The sequence below is a fragment of the Rattus norvegicus genome, chromosome 3, assembly GCF_036323735.1.
Source record: "Rattus norvegicus strain BN/NHsdMcwi chromosome 3, GRCr8, whole genome shotgun sequence".
NCBI lineage: Eukaryota > Metazoa > Chordata > Mammalia > Rodentia > Muridae > Rattus > Rattus norvegicus.
Window position 1 is genome coordinate 185275387 of NC_086021.1, and position 11206 is coordinate 185286592.

General features: G+C 38.8%; 1 pseudogene; it reads left to right on the forward strand.

Moving 5' to 3' along the window:
• Positions 1–3273, forward strand: part of 3300002I08Rikl2 (RIKEN cDNA 3300002I08 gene like 2) — a 105043-nt pseudogene extending 101770 nt beyond the window's left edge.
• Positions 3274–11206: the final 7933 nt, after the last annotated feature.

The window sequence follows — 11206 nt, forward strand, 5'->3', positions numbered from 1 at the left end:
CCACCACCAAACCCCAAAAAAAATAAATCAAAGAATTTCATTCATATTTTAAATGGGATTTCATAATTGTCTGACTAGAGCAACATCTCCTATACCTCTGCCTTTTTTGTGCCATGTAATTAAGGCTACTTTGAACACCTAATGTTCTAGGAAGACAGTTCTGCAACTTCTTTTAATGTTGCCACTGACTTGGTAGTGAGAAGTAAAATACAAGTGAATGAACCTCCCTGTCTTTGGCATTAAAAATTGCAAATAAAGAGGGACCTTTTAAGAACTGAGTTCATTGGACAACTATGTAGCTGGTATAATCTCAACTCATAAAAGGAAGAGGAAGAAGGAAGATGGGGCCTTTCTTTGATGAGAACTGGTCACAGGAATACTGAAAGAAGAAGCTTTTTTTGATATTGGTTTGCACTGTTTTGGGCAACAATGAGAATTGGATCTAGGGTAACAGATAATATGATATTTCTTTGGACAGACTGTTGAGTTCTAGACCTGGCCTGAGTTTGAGCATGGGGTGTCTGCCCATGTTTGGGTGCTGAGACAAGGATATTTGTCAAGAAGTAAAGGGAAGATGGAAATGGTCTATTGCATTACAGGAGTCATGTACAGGTGAGAGGAAGCTTCAGTCCTAAGGTCACTGTTGAGTACTGAGTCTCTGGGAACAGTAAGTTGGAAGGTCTCACATCATCCTATATCATTTCATACCCAATATATTAATAGTGAGGCTTCAGTTTCCCCGGAACCATTTATTGGCTCTTATATTAACTTACATTTTTATAGTTTAACTGTCTTGTTATTGTATAAAAATATGATGTGGTCAGGCAGGTGAGTAAGCAAATAATCATTGTGATGTAAACATTTACACTTATGTCAGTATCATGCTTTCTTCTGTACTCATGTATTGGGTCTTTTAGGAGGTAGTGACCTATGATGATGTGCATGTGAACTTCACCAAGGAAGAGTGGGCTTTGCTGGATCCTTCTCAGAAGTCTCTACAAAGATGTGATGCTGGAGGCATATGGGATTCTCACTGCTATAGGTAATGCAGTCATTTTTTTTTTACTTTCTAAAATGTAGAGGCAACATTTTGTTATTATTATTTGTTTTTGTATTTTCAGTAGAGAATGAGGAAGAATGAGGTGAATGAATCAGTCATGGTACTACAAAACACATACAGGAGAGAAACCCTATGAATGTAACCAGTGTGGTAAAGCATTTGCAGGAAAGGCTGGTCTCCAAAATCATACAAGAACACATACAGGAGAGAAACCCTATGAATGTACTCAATGTGGTAAAGCCTTTGCACGAAGCATGTTCTCCAGTATCATAGAAGAACACATACAGGAGAGAAACCCTATGAATGTAATCTATGTGGTAAAGCCTTTGCTCAAAGCAGTAGTCTCCAAATACATAAACAAACACGTACAGGAGAGAAACCCTATGAATGTAACCAGTGTGGTAAAGTTGCAGGAAAGGTTGGTCTCCAAAATCATACAAGAACACATACAGGAGAGAAACCCTATGAATGTAATCAATGTGGTAAATCCTTTGCTCAAAGCAGTAGTCTCCAAATACATAAACGAACACATACAGGAGAGAAACCCTTTGAATGTACTCAATGTGGTAAAGCCTTTGCACGAAGCAGTGTTCTCCAGTATCATAGAAGAACACATACAGGAGAGAAACCCTATGAATGTAATCAATGTGGTAAAGCCTTTGCTCAAAGCAGTAGTCTCCAAATACATAAACGGACACGTACAGGAGAGAAACCCTATGAATGTAACCAATGTGGTAAAGCTTTTTCACGGAGAAAAGTTCTTCAAATACATAAACGAACACATACAGGAGAGAAACCCTAAGAATGTAACCAGTGTGGAAAAACCTTTGCAGGAATGGGTGGTCTCCAATATCATAAAAAAACACGTACAGGAGAGAAACATTATGAATGTATTCAATGTGATAAAGCCTTTGCACGAAGCTATGATCTGAAATGTCATAAAAAAAATAAAACACATACAGGAGAGAAACCCTATGAATATATTCAATGTGATAAAGCCTTAGCACGAAGCTGTGATCTGAGATGTCAAAAAAAAACACATACAAGAAAGAAACCCTATGAATGTCATCCATGTGGTAAACCCTTTGCACAAAGCAGTAGTCTACAAATACATAAACGAACACATACAAGAGAGAAACTCTATGAATGCACTCAATGTGGTAAAGACTTTGCATGAAGAAGTGTTCTCCAGTATTGAAGAAAAACACACACAGGAGAGAAACTCTATGAATGTACTCAATGTGGTAAAGCCTTTGCACAAAACAGTAATCTCCAAATGCATAAACAAACACGTACAGGTGAGAATATTTATGAATGTAACCAATGTGGTAAAGCTTTTTCATATAGCAATGTTCTTCAAATATATAAACGAACACATACAGGAGAGAAATCCTATGAATGTTTCACTGTAGTAAAACCTTTTCAAAGCCATGGTCTCTAAATACATTAAATAACACATACAGGAGAGAAACCCTATGGATATGGCCAGTGTGGCAAAGACTTTCTAGGAAGGAGTGGTAACCAATATCACAAAAGAACACATTCAAGAGAGAACCTTGGATCTAACAAATGTGGTAAAACTTTTTAATGAAGCATTAGTCTCCAAACACAGAAAAGAACACATTCAGGAAAGAAATTTGATCTCTGTAATCAATGTGTTAAGGCTATTTTAACATCAAAGTCATCTTTAAAACATGAAAGAACACATACTGTAGAGAAGTCCTCCGAAAGTAACTACTATGGCAAAGGTTTTGCACCAAACATTCATCCCCTGACACTTAAAAGAATACAACCTGGAAAGAAGCAGTGTGAATATAAGAAATTTGTCTATAATTTTACAAGTCACAATACTCTGCAAGAACATTAAAGAAGATATGTGCAAGAGAAATCCTATGAGTATCATCAGTGGGACAAAGCCCTGAACATTGTAATCATCCTCAAATACATAGAGAAGACCTGGATGAAACTATGGATGTAGTCAGGGTGGTAAAAGCTTTTCTTCTAAAATTGGTCGCATGTGTCTTAAAATACAAAAAAACCCACAAAAATAGAGAAATCCTATGTATGTTAGCAATGTGGCAATTCCTTTACATATCCTGTTTGTCTTTGAATATGTAACTGAACAGTTTCTGCAGTCAAATCTTATAAATGTAAACAATGTGGTAAAGCCTGTCTATGTTTTTCATATTCAGTTGCACAAAATAAACTGTGATGTAGAGAACTCATGTGCCTTCATTTAAAATGGTTAAGCCTTTGTACATTTTTATAGTCTTGTTCCTCATGAAAGCATCCATAGTGGAGTACACTCTATGAATACATTAACATGGTGAAGCCCTATCAAATTTAACAAGTCTTCATCATCACGAGACAGAACCCTTATGAATGTATTCAATGTGCTGAACACGTTGCACAGTTTTCTAGTGTTCATCTTCTTGAAAGTATTTATACAAGAAAGAAAGTCTATGAGTACTAGCTGTTGTGTTATGGGGTCCTCGCAATCCAAGACATCTTAAACTCACCTAAAGCAAATGACAAAAAAGTATTGTAATCAAGCTCCTGCTAGATGAGGGCCAGAAATCACACCTCACCCTAACGTGTGACATGCCATGCACCCACCTCTGCACTGTGAGCTACATGTTATAGAGCTTTTAAGTTTGAAAACAACAAGTAAATCTGTGCCAAGTTACAGCTACATTCTCCCACTAATCAGGAGTTAGTGATGGCAATTTTCTTAGGTTATTTTCACTGAGTCAACTGTTAGGGAAGTGAGTGTAACAGTCTTACAGTCATATCCTTTTGTTCTTTGGTGGTTAGGAGCACGCCTCACGTATTGAACAGCACAAGATAAACAGCAGAAGGCATTGTTAGGAATAGTCCTGTTTACAGGAACAAAAGGTGAAAAAAGGAAGATGGTCCACTAATGGGAAGTCTCCAACTCCAACACCTTATAGGAACTTGAACTTAGTTTCACCATTTAATAAAATGGAGGCTGACAACTTAAAGGAAGTTCTAAGGATTTGTTTCTTTTTTTTGTTCCCAATTGTTTTGGATTGTTTCTAATCCTACTTGTGTTAAGTCAGTTCCCAAATTGCAGGAGAATCCTTCATTTCACATGCTGATTATCCATGACACCAGTGTTTTCTAATTGGTAAGTAAAATTTCCAGCAGCCAGAGTCTAAGCAGGGAGTGAAAGGCAGTACTTTTGGATTCCTAAGGAAACGATACAAAAAGATTTTGATCCAGGACTGTCATGCCCAGAAAGTAATGTAGTACAGGCTGGAGAGCACGGAAAGCGAGAACAGCCGCCATGAAAGTACAGGGAGAGTATGGCCTCTTTGCTCCTTCCTACTGGGACTAGGGAAGTAAAGATAAGACACAGATTTTACTAAGTAATAATTCAGGCATATGTGGTAGAAGTGGTTATCAATGAGGAATTCGGGATTGATCCAGCCATTGAGGCAATTTATGCATATTAATGAAACTGCATGTGCATTTGTGACTTTGATTTGATAATCCAGGGTAATTAAATGGGCAACAAAGATCTCTGACAGTTGCAGTGAGGTATTAGAGAAGATCAAAATTCTACCTCTCCAGAATGTGCCCCATGTGTAGGCCTACACAGAGTATTAAACATTATCTGAAGATTTTCAAGTGGAAAACACACATCATGATGTTAGAGTATTACATTAGAAGTTAGCAGATTTGCATAAAGAACACAGTTCTTCACCAAGCCGTGCAGGCTTGAAACTACAAGAAATGGAGTGCAGAACTGCTATTTATAATTCTGGGGTTCATGGCATGTGGTGGGACTCAGCAAAGTTTTTCAAGGCCACAAAATCAAGCCAGGTGACTGGGATTTATACCAGGTCCTTCTCAAAGGATTCTGGGTGTCTTAGAGTTTGAACTCTGAAGGGTGAGAACCCTTTATGCATAAAGATCCAAACTGCTCTGAAGACAGAGAGAGAGGTAATTGGTAGCAACTGCCTGCATAAGATAAACTAGGAAGCAAGATAAATGAGAATTGTTTAATTGTTGTTAAGGATAAAATGGATACAGTTAATTCTGTGAGTGCTTTTAAATATTCATGAAATCAAGTAGTCCAGGCTTTTTACCACAAATGTAGGAAGCAGAGATAAAGACTTAGAGAGAAAGCCTATCTCAACACATAATGATAAGAGTTATTAATCTCCATGCAATGGAGAATGAATCGCAAAATATTTTAAAGAAAATTTGAAAATGTCTGTGAAAGGGCAGAGACTTGGGTTCTTTATCATAGACTCCACAGGAATTCTGTGTAGGGCAGGTTAGTTATTCTCTGCTCCTCCAAATTGCCTATGTTCAGAGTAGGGTGGTCACCCATAGGAACCTAAGACTTGCAGGTGATCAAGCAGTAGAGGAATAATCCTTTAGGTCAGGTTCCATTGGGTACTCAGACCAAGGGCCCTTTATACTTACCTGCAAGGATCTACTCAAGAAATACCCCCCAACCCTCTTGGTTAAAAGCAATTTGTCTCCAATATTCTCAGAGGTCCTGGACTTGAAGAAAAACACTGTAGAGACCAATGCTTCTCTAAAGAACATCCTGCAGCAATATTCAACTGCAAAGATACTGGGCACTAATTGGAAGCTCTAGTGTGCGAACTGTCCCCAGAGCTCAGGGCAGATAGGATGAACAGAAACCTAAAATTAAAAACCTTAATTAAATTGGCCTTGGAGACTGGGTCTGACTGGATGATGGTCTTACCCCTGGCCCTGTTCTGAACAACAACAACAACAACAAAAAAAAAAAAAAAAAAAAAAAAAAAAAAAAAAAAAAAACCTACCATACCACTTAAACCAAACCCCTTTGAGATCCTGTTTGATATCCAAAGGCCCTTGTTGTTCACTGGGCCCTTGCTATAGGAATGCCAACTCACTGACAGGAATCTCTTCTTCAGGCTCCAAACCCGTCAATCAATTCAATATGAGATTTGACACAAACCGTCTGCCTCATGAGCTCCAGGAAAGCCAAAGACCCCTAACCATTTCCAGACTGTTGACTGGATATACATCTAGAGGCATCAGGCACAGTCTCTGGAATCCTGGTGGAAGGTACCCTTCTTCCTACAGTTAATAGCTCAGATAGTCCTTATGGTGGAGAGTATTGCAGGCCTGGGGCATACATCCCATGTGAAATCTGCAGACTCTTCACTCCCTGTGGACTCCTGTGCCCCCTGGTGCAGGTCTGTCACACCTGGACTGTGGTTTCTACCGGATCTGTAGATGAGGTCACTTCCCTGGGTTCCTCCAAAATGCTCAACCTCGGGTGGCCCAACCTGGCTTTTGATTTGTGTCAGTTGGCAGCACGACTTGAGTTGTGGGACATCTGAACCCATGATGGTAGTGCTGGTGAAAGCAAACTGCCCATATGGGAGAAAGAGGTCCCTGGGCTGGGAGGGTTGTGATAAAATGTACATTCCATGACCAGAGGTGTCACTTGCAGGAGACCCCAAGCATATGTTAACCATCAATGGAAGAAACAGGGTAGGAGTTCATTGATGTGGGGTTCAACACCAGTTTTGTTTTGTTGCCCTGCTTAGAGATTTAAGACTATAGGAGCAACGTATAACAACCCTTCCTCCTCATGGGACTAGACCTCGGTAAATGAATTATACTACTGAGGAGTTCTACCAGGGAACACAAGGAGATTATTTCTGTGCAAATGCTACCTATAAACCAATAATCAGATCCACTCAGAAAGGCAAAGGACTAATGTGATGGATAAAGAGAAAACTTGGGGACTCAGGTTGTACAAATTGTGATATCATGCTCAAGATGAGAGAAGGGATAACCAAAAGGAAGAGTGAAAACACTCAGGGATGGTTCAAAGCATGCTTTAACTCATCCCCTTTGATAACCACCCTCATATCCACCTTGTTAACACCACTAATTGTTCAGCTATTGTTGACCTTTAGAGCCTACATACAATGCTCTTGAATCCCTCCATTGTTGACGCTGTTATTATGGTAAGAATTAAGTATGACTGGGTTCATGGAAAACCCCCAGACAGCTGCAGAAGACTAATACAAATCTTGTGGTCAGGATGAATGATATTATAAAGCTAAAACCAACATCCTGCTGACTAAGAGATATAAAAAACCTGTGACCTTTCTGACAACTTGTCAACAGCAGCCTATTCCCTGACCACACGAATACTGTGTCCTTGACCTGCATAAATATTTAATATTTCCCCCCTCCCTCTGTTAGCTATGTATGGTATAAATTCAGCTTTGGAGAAAAATAAAATTGTCACCTTGATCAGACTCTTGTCTTGGCATCCTTCTTCGTGTCTCTTGTCCAACATTCTCTTCCAGGTACACCCCCCGGACCCTACGCTTACACCTTAATATCTCTCAACATCAAGGGACTCAATTCCTCAATAAAAAAACTTAGATTAACAATCTGGGTACACAATGGGACCCACCATTTTGCAGACTACCGGAAACACACCTCAGAGACAAAGACAGACATTACCTCAGAGTAAGAGGGTGGAAAACAACTTTCCAAGCACATGGTCTGAAGAAGCAAGTTGGAGTAGCCACTCTAATATCGAATAAAATCGATTGTCAAATAAAAGTCATCAAAAAAGATAAGGAAGGACACTTCATATTCATCAAAGGAAAAATCCACCAAGATGAACTCTCAATCCTAAATATCTATGCTCCAAATACAAGCGTACCTACATACATAAAAGAAATCTCAGAGAAGCTCAAAGCATACATTGCACCTCCAACAATAATAGTAGGAGATTTCAACACCCAATTCGCATCAATGGACAGATCATGGAAACAGAAATTAAACAGAGACAAATACAGACTAACAGAAGTCATGACCCAAATCTACTTAACAGATATTTAGAACATTCTATCCTAAAACAAAAGGATATACCTTCTTCTCACCACCTCATTGTAATTTCTCCAAAATTGACCATATAATTGGTCATAAAGCCGGCCTCAACAGATAGAGGAAGATAGAAATAATCCCATGCGTACAATCAGACCAGCATGGCCTAAAGCTGGTCTTCAAGAACAATAAGGAAATAACACCTACATAAGGGGAAATTGAACAATGCTCTACTCAATGATAACCTGGTCAAGGAGGAAATAAAGAAAGGAATTAAAGACTTCTTAGAATTTAATGAAAATGAAAGTACAACATACCCAAACTTGTGGGATGAAATGAAAGCTGGGCTAAAAGGAAAACACATACTTCTGAGTGCCTGGAGAAAGAAACAGGAGAGAGTATATATCAGCAGCTTGACAGCACACCTAAAAGCTCTAGAACAAAAAGAAGCAAACACACCCAGGATGAGTAGAAGGCAGGAAATACCCAACAAGTAAAGAGAACTTCAGACCAAATTCCCTTACGAACATTGACATAAAATTCTCAGGAAAATTCTTGCAAACCGAATCCAAGAGCATATCAAAACAATCATTCATCATGATAAAGTAGGCTGCATCCCAGGCATGCAGGGATGGTTGGATAAATAGAAAACCATCATCTAATCCACTATGTAAACAAACTGAAAGATAAAAACGACATGATCATTTCTTTAGATGTGGAGAAAGCATTTCACAAAATTCAGCACCCCGTATTAATAAAAGTTCTGGAAAGAACAGGAGTTCAAGGCCCATAATTAACCATAGTAAAATCCATATACATCAAACCAGGAGCTAATATTAAACTAAATGGGGAGAAACTTGATGCAATCCCACTAAAATCAGGGATGAGACAAGGCTGCTCGCTCTCTCCCTATTTATTCAGTATACTTCTCAAAGTCCTAGTCAGAGCAATCAACAACAAAAGGAGATAAAGGGATATAGTTTGGAAAAAAAGAAGTCAAAATATCACTATTTCCAGATGATATGATTGTATACTTAAGTGATCCCAAATGTTCCACCAGAGAACTACTAAACCTGATAAACAATTTCAGCAAAGCAGCTGGGTATAAAATTAACTCAAATAAATCCATAGCCTTCCTCTACATAAAAGAGAAACAAGCTGAGAAAGAAATTAGGGAAATGATACCCTTCATAATAGTCCAAAATAACATAAAATACCTCGGTGTGACTTTAACCAAGCAAGTTAAAGATGTGTATGATAAGAATTTCAAGCCTATGACAAAAGAAATTGAAGAAGATCTCAGAAGATGGAAAGATCTCACATGCTCATGGATTGGCAGGATTAATATAGTAAAAATGGCCATTTTACCAAAAGAAATCTACAGATTCAATGCAATACCCATCAATATTCCAACCCAATTCTTCATAGAGTTAGACAGAACAATTTTCAAATTCATCTGGAATAACAAAAATCCCAGGATAGCTAAGACTATTCTCAACACTAAAAAAACTTCCAGGAGAATCACTATCCCTGAACTCAAGCAGGATAACAGAGCAATAGTGATAAAAACTATATGGTATTTGAACAGAGACCCACAGATCGATCAGTTGTATAGAATTGAAGACCCAGAAATGAGCCTACACACCTATGGTCACTTGATTTTTGACAAGGCAGCCAAAACCATCCAATGGAAAATATAGCATTTTCAGCAAATGGTGCTAGTTCAACTAGAGGTAAGCATGAGAAAGAATGCAGATTGATCCATGCTTATCACCCTGTACAAATCTTAAGTACAAGTGATTCTTGGACCGCTACATCAAACCATATACACTCAAATTAATAGAAGAACAATGGGGAAGAAACTCGAACACATGGTCACTGGAGAAAATTTCCTGAACAAAACACCAATGGCTTATGCTCTAAGATCAAGAATCTACAAATGGGATCTCATAAAACTGGAAAGCTTATGTAAGGGAAAGAAACTGTTGTTAGGACAAAATGGCAACCAACAGATTGGGAAAATATCTTTACCAATCCTGCAACTGATACAGAACTTATATCCAAAATAGTCAAAGCACTCAAGAAGTTAGACCGCAGGAAGACAAATAACCCTATTAAAAATGGGGTTCAGAGCTAAACAAAGAATTCACAGCTGAGGAATGCTGAATGGCTGAATAGCACCTAAAGAAATGTTCAACATCTTTAATCATAAGGGAAAAGCAAATCAAAACAACCCTGAGATTCCACCTCACACCAGTCACAATGGCTAAGATAAAAAACTCCAGCAACAGCAGTTGCTGGCAAGGATCTGGAGAAAGAGGAACACTCCTCCATTGTTGGTGGGCTTGCAGACTGGTACAACCATTCTGGAAATCATTCTGGAGGATTTTCAGAAAATTGGATAGTGTACTACCTGAGGACCCAGCTATACCTCTCTTGGGCATATAACCAAAAGATACTTCAACATATAACTAAGACACATCCTCCACTATTTTCATATCACTCTTATTTATAATAGCCAGAACCTGGAAAGAACTCAGATGCCCTTCAACAGAGGAATGGATACAGAAAATGTGGTACATCTACACAATAGAATACTAATCAGCAATCAAAAACAATGATTTCATGTAATTCATAGGCAAATGATGGAACTGGAAAATATCATCCTGAGTTAGGTAACCCAATCACGGAACAACACACATGTTATTCACACATTGAAAAGTGAATATTTCCCCAAATGCTCAGAGTACCCAAGATGCACAGAACACATGAAACTCGAGTAGGTTGACCAAAATGTGAATGCTTCGCTCCTTCTTTAAATGGGCAACAAGAATACTCTTGAGAGGGAATAGAGAGGCAAAGTTTAGAACAGAGTCTGAAAGAACACGCATTTAGAGTCTGCCCCACATGTGGCTCATATATATACAGCCACCAAACTAGATAAGATGGATGAAACAAAGAAGTGCAGACTAACAGGTACCAAATGTAGATCTCTCCTGAGAGACACAGCCAGAATATGGCAAAGATATAAGCGAATGCCAGCAGCAAACCATTGAACTTAGAACAGGACCCCTGTTGAAGGAATCAGAGAAAGGACTGAAAGAGCTTAAAGTGCCGTGAGACCCCAAATGAACAACAATGCCAACCAACCAGAGCTTCCAGGGACTAAGCCATTACCCAACAATTATATACATGAACTGACCCTGGGCTCCAACTGCATGGGTAGCAATGAATAGCCTAGTAAGTGCACCAGTGGAAGGGGAA